At 43.7% G+C, this 6352-nt stretch overlaps 1 long non-coding RNA gene across 1 annotated transcript; it reads left to right on the top strand.

Moving 5' to 3' along the window:
• The first annotated feature begins 4929 nt into the window (after positions 1-4929).
• Positions 4930-6091, top strand: LOC134452230 (uncharacterized). The gene is made up of 3 exons (XR_010035403.1): positions 4930-5159; positions 5554-5664; positions 5992-6091. It is a non-coding gene; the product is annotated as an uncharacterized LOC134452230 (long non-coding RNA).
• The last annotated feature ends 261 nt before the right edge of the window (positions 6092-6352 follow it).

Here is a 6352-nt window from a genome sequence, read left to right as displayed (position 1 = left end):
TTCGGGTGGTTGCCATTCGATTCCATTCAATTCTACAATGCATTGCAATGCATTACATTTCTACTGAAAGCAAAGCAAATGTTTCATCAGTCATGATGAGTCAATAAAAGTAGTCAGATACTGAGCAACATTTTATTGGCTGTTTTCTGTATCAGTTTTTGCAGTTTTCAATGCTTTGAACTGCTTTAATTTAATTTAACATTCATTTGCTGCTGAAATATAAGTAATTGAAACTTTAAAAATTTGCTGCATCGATTATGGAACTTGCCGCATTCAATTTAATTGTCCATGCCTCGCATTGCATTGCCGAATTGATTATTGTTGTCACCACTACAAGCTACAATCTGAAACAACAATCAGTTTTCGACTACGTCACATTGGTGAAAATGCCACCCGACAATCCTGATTGGCTCGTCTCGTTCCGACTTCCCAAACACACACACAGGGAGGGGTACAGATAGCCTCGCGAGCCATCCTACGTACTTCCGCCAAAGGATTGGCTCCACTACTGTAGTCTGGCCGTGCTTCTCTGTGGAGTGCTTGGAGCAGTAGAATTTTGATTGCAACGCCCCCCCAGAAAACAGCCAATAATCGAATACGCCCCCCACGTGGGGACGAAAGGGGGAGAACGCTCGTGACAATGACGTACACATCTGCGCCAGAGCCATTGGTCTGCACTATGTTGTTGTTGAGTAACTGCCAGCGATTGGGTGAGAGGTGTCCAATAATTTCAAACTATAACTGAGTGCAAACTTCCTGCTTCCTACAATCGCTTCAGAGCAAACAAATGCCAGACCATAAATACGAAATGAAATGGTAGTATTATGGGATGGTCAGGACCAGGCTAGGGTACAGATGAGTTCTACATTTTTGTTTTCCCCTGGCTGCGCGAACCTGGCTGCGCACAACTGAACCTCTGATTGTTGGAAACTGTGTTAATTGCTCACGTGGTTGGCCTCTTGCCCCTCCTCACAGCACTGTGTTTATAAACAAAACAAAAAACATGTATGAGAGTGAATGCAACTGTGAAAGAGCAAGAAAGAAGAGAGAAAGAAGTAGCAGCTACAGAGAGAGAGAGAGAGAGAGAGGCAAAAGAGAGACTTTTCAAACAACCCAGGAGAACGGTGCCCACAGCACAGCAAGCAATGTGCTTGCCACTAACCTGAAATTGGGGGCACTTGTCCGCTGGAATTGGGGCCAGGGAGACGCCATTTGATTTGGGAACACAGACTCCAGCCTCCCAGGCAGCAGCACGACCCTTCCAGCCGGCACTCAATGAAGACCGACGGCCAGGCCTGGACTGGTTATCCGGCATACAGGGCATTTTCCCAGTGGGCCAACAGTCCTCAAAGGCAGATTCTGTTGTATTTTTTGCTGTTTGTTTTTTTAATTATTATTATTATTTATTTGAGTCGGGTTCACAATTTTAATGGCAGCCCATTAGTTCACGCTTAATAGCCCATAGACAGTGGACTGAGACAGTCAGGGAGGGCTGTAAAAGGGCGGGGATGGTCTATAATGAAAATGCCTGAGCTGTTTTTTGGGTCCATAAAGTCCAGCACAGAGTGCAAGGATACCCAAGTCCCCAACACCACCACCACCACCACGGGGAGTGCAGGGGCCACACACAGGCGAGTCCAAACCCGGCTGCAATAATCATCCCGGTACAAACCACCACAGTCACCTCATCCTGGACCTCTCACCAGGCCTGCCCACAGGGGCATGCAGATCAATTGCCCTGGGTACCGGGCCCAGACAGAGTGGGGGCTTAGAACCGGGTTCATTGTATGTATTGAGAGTGGGGCTTCATTTGAGTTTGTGCCGAGCCCTGCAAAGGATGTCAGTGGCCCTGCCTCTTACAACACCAGAACCACCTCATCCCATACGGACAGACCTCTCACGGTGATAGTTTGCCCCCGCCGCTGAGGCGGCAGGAGGAGAAGGGGCGGCGCTCAGTGAGGCCATTTACAGGCCACTGTGGTTGTGTGGGGACAGGGCTGGACGGGGATTAAAAAAAATGGCCTGGGCACTTTGACACAGACCAGTCCCTCACACTTATAGGCTAAAATGTATAGGCCTACACTAGATTAGAAGATGATAGTCCGCTGTCTATAGTCTAACTATGCACCAATGGACTGCCTCATCTAAATTGCGGGCTAGTCTTTAAGGGGAAAATAAACAACAAGCGTCGGCCCTGAGCAGTGGCCCACTTGGAAAATGCCTGATTGAGTCCATCCCTGGAAGGGTTTTTTGGGGGGAGAAAAATATTGGGGGGGGAGGGTGTCCTGTCCTGGGGGAGAACCAAAGCAATTTGTTATCTTTGAATGGTACTCATATTCAAGATGTTATGCAGTCTGTGCATTCCAAAAGATGTACAACTGTTAGGTAACTTTTTTTTATTTCCTCACTGTATGAAATTGGATGAGTAAGAGCATGTACTGTGTAGTAGTCTTTGGGGCAACACTGTCCTCTGGTGGTGTTTCAAATAAAGTTTTTGTCTATGCAGAAATAGGCATCACACCCAGTGTTGCCAGATGTGTCTGATCAAATCCCACCCAAAATATTCTCAAAAACCGCCAAAATGCACTTTAAAAAAAAACGCTGAATGGCTCATTTTTCCCGTTTTTACCTACAGACAGCCATCCCAAATATGGCAACACGGATCACACCACACTGTTGACTGTGACCGATCTTATCAAGTGCTGAGTATAAAAACATCTTAGCCACACTTTCCACATCCTCTTGCAACAGACCATATTGCAGTCTGAGATAACACCAATCAAAGTCATCACCAAGAACACAACATTGCAACATTTTTTTAAACTAAATAATGCTTAGGGGCCTTCATTTTATGTTGATTGCTTCAAGTGGTACAGGTATTACCTCTATGCCTTTTTTCTATAGGTCATACCTTTTCACCCTACAACTTGTTGTTTCTCTTTGTGACTCTTTCTGTAAACATTAATCAGACAGCATTTCAGCCATGACACACACTCTCTCTCTCTCTCTCTCTCTCTCTCTCTCTCTCCCTCTCTCTCTCTCTCTCACACACACACACACACACACACACACACACACACACACACACACACACACACACACACACACACACACACACACACACACAGTCTTCCATCCATTTCTCGTCTTCTTAATCTACACTGTAAAAAATGCCCGTTGAAATTATGGCGAATAACTGTCAAATTGCAACAGTCAGTGACCGTAAATTGTAAAACAGTTTATATCTGTACTAAATACGGCAAGCTACTATTGAGTCAAAAAGCGCTACATAACTTTATTTTTGACAAGTGTCATATGTAGAAAATACTAGACTGTTCTCTGTAAACGAAAATATTGGAAAATACCATTAAGTGAGATTAACTAGTCAAGAAACGGTACATAACTTTATTTTTCACTGGTGTCAATATGTAGAAAATACTGAACTGTTCACTGAAAAGAAAATATTGGAAAATACCGTTAAGTGAAGATGAAGTAGTCAAGAAATGGTACATGACTTTATTTTTCACTGGTGTACACATATGTGCACAGCAAATTTGTCAGAGTTAGATTGATCTGAGTTAGACTGGTGTTCAGCCAAAATCTAAACATCAAGAGTTGCAGCAACACTACACAGTGTATCTGTATCTTCATAGTAATCTGAAAAAGTCTACCTGGGACAGTAATCCCTTGATTCAGTCTCTTAGAAGTAGCCCAGTCTATTTGAAACTGTCATTCTAACCCATTCAAATCAATCTGTCAATCAATTCCTGACCTCACCTGAGTGCTAAGGGCTGTCATGCAATGATTAACTGCCTGCACCTGCCAAATGCTTCATCACTCGGGTCACATGGTTCACTTGAACATGTATTTAAACAGGGACTGTTGCATTGTACTGCTCACTAGTTGCTAGCTAGCTAGGTGGCTGGCTGGCTGTAAGGCCGGCCGGCCGGCTGGCCTGGCCTGGCCTGGCCGGCCCGGCTAGCAGGTCACGTTGTAAGGGTGGCTGCATGGCTTGCTAACTAGCTTGTTTGTTAGCTTGCTTGCCCTGCTAGCCTTGGCCTTCATTTTCCTTAAGGTTATTTTCAGGCCTTTTTTTAAATAAAGAATGCATTTGCATACCCTTCATTGATGATACTAGACTGGTCCACCTCCCTGCACTAGACAATCTGGCAATTGGGCATTTATTTAGGTATCTAATTAGGTTGATGTTTATCGGACTCCAGTGAGTAGAATCTGTCCAATCAGTTGTCTGTGATTGCAACTCTATAATTGGACTCACCTGAGTATAATCAGTCCAATCAGTTGTCTGATTGTAACTCTATAATTGAACTCACCTGAATATAATCCATCCAACCACCACTGCTGCCATAATTTTACCGTAAAATGTAAAAAGGAAATAAACCGTTATTTATTTAAGGGTAGACTTTGGCAACCACTGCTGCCATAATTTTACCGTAAAATGTAAAAAGGAAATAAACCGTTATTTATTTAAAGGAATAGGTCGGTATTTTGCATTTGGGACCTTAATTATGGTGTATCATACACTGAGCTACCCACCTGTGTCACTTTTGTTTGATTTGAAGCCTTCCGTGAGATTTTGGGTTTGGGCGATATCCACAAACCACCATACAACGGGAGTCAGCGGGGCACAGACTTTAAATCCGTCGTACACGCATAAACAGTATTTTCTTATTGTGTTTAGGGTCATACAATTACGTTTCCGCCTCATTTCAATATTTAAATCTCCCGGGTTCAGTGAACGAATTAAAAATCTGTATTGACTGAGGTGTGCCACGTCATCTTTCTGCGACGCTCATTCTGACAGCCAGCCAGCTCTGCTCCGGCAGTCGGCAACATGATAAAGTAACAAGAAGCAAACGTTGAAGCCCTCGGTTTTTAACAGTTCTTCGGCTAGAACTTTGCTATGGATTGAATGTGCGCATATACTGGATGCTGAAACTAAACGACAAGCTTTATGAAACCGTGGCATTTTGCGTTGAGATGGAAAAGGAACGCGCCACACTCTCCTGGATACGAGGCTACGTGTGTGCGGCTTTTGCGCCAAAGGTCTTTCTACCAACAAAACAAAATAGTAGGGCAGAAGTGACAGCGTCAGAAAGAAAACAATGCTGTTCCGATTGCTGATGGAGACAACAGAGGTAAGGACACATTATGTATCTAGAGTTTTTGAATGGCTAATCTTGGTGTCGCCTCAAACTAGCTCTCTTCTCGGTGCCTTCGTATGGCTGTTCATGCTACCAGCTACAGATAGTCAAATGAATCAAAGCTACGTTTGGTCTCAAACAAAATTGTACACGGAAAATACGAATAGTATTCCTTCAGTAGGCAACACAATCATATGATAAGCCCTGCACCAAATCATGGGGTATACTTATAAGTACAGTTGACTTTTACTTTTACTACTAGTAAAAACATTCAGCTGCCTAGCCTACTGAGAAATGGTAGGCTACATTGATTCTCATGTCATATCACTTGGAGGTTTTACAGTGTGATACTGATCTGATGTAGTGACACACTTCTTTATTTATTTAGGAAGGTGCCAAGTAACTCTGGAGGATATTCTCGCCATGACGAATCGAGCTGGTATCAACATTCTTCGGAGATTATAGCCAAAACTCACAGGAACACACAGCTTTCAATTGAGTAAGTCGCCGAGGAATTTGTAAATTCTGTTTGATTTACTATGCCCAGACAGCTTTGTCGATATTGGGGTCAGTCAGTGACGTTAGTAGTAGTTTCACAGCTAGTGCCACGATTGTATAGATTATTATTTGTTCTGTTGTTTCATGTCAGTGGATTATCCAAGAAGCATTTTCATTGCAGTATACTAATCAATTATTTATGAACATAAGCTGTGGTTGTACCAGCCCCCCCCCCCCCCAAAAAAAAAAAACAAAACAAAACAAAACCCGTCATTGACTGAAGTGCCCCTACCTCTTACTTGCTGTATTGTGATCATCTGTCTTGTAGGAAATGCTGTACACAGCGCCCAGCGCCCTGGGAGCTGAACGTCTGCGGCCAGGTTACAGTACAGAAGGGTCATCCAAGGTGCATCATGACCCTCATCCATCTCCCACCATACCATATGCTGGATGGAGTCAGAGTCTCTACATTGACTTATCATCTTGTGTTATATTGAGTAATTACAATGAAGTTATACATCTAGTTGGTAATACTACACATAATTTGACATTACACATCTTAGGTGCATTGTGGGGACCCCTTATTGGACCAAATGTAGCTGGTTCGAATCCCTCCTGACCTCTCCCTACATCTCCATCCATGGCTGAAGTGCCCTTGAGCAAGGCACCTAACCCCACATTGCTCTAGG

This window comes from Engraulis encrasicolus, chromosome 7 (genome assembly GCF_034702125.1).
Source record: "Engraulis encrasicolus isolate BLACKSEA-1 chromosome 7, IST_EnEncr_1.0, whole genome shotgun sequence".
Taxonomy (NCBI): Eukaryota; Metazoa; Chordata; class Actinopteri; order Clupeiformes; family Engraulidae; genus Engraulis; species Engraulis encrasicolus.
Note: the sequence above shows the minus strand (reverse complement) of the source record. Positions and strands in the feature narration are given on the sequence as shown.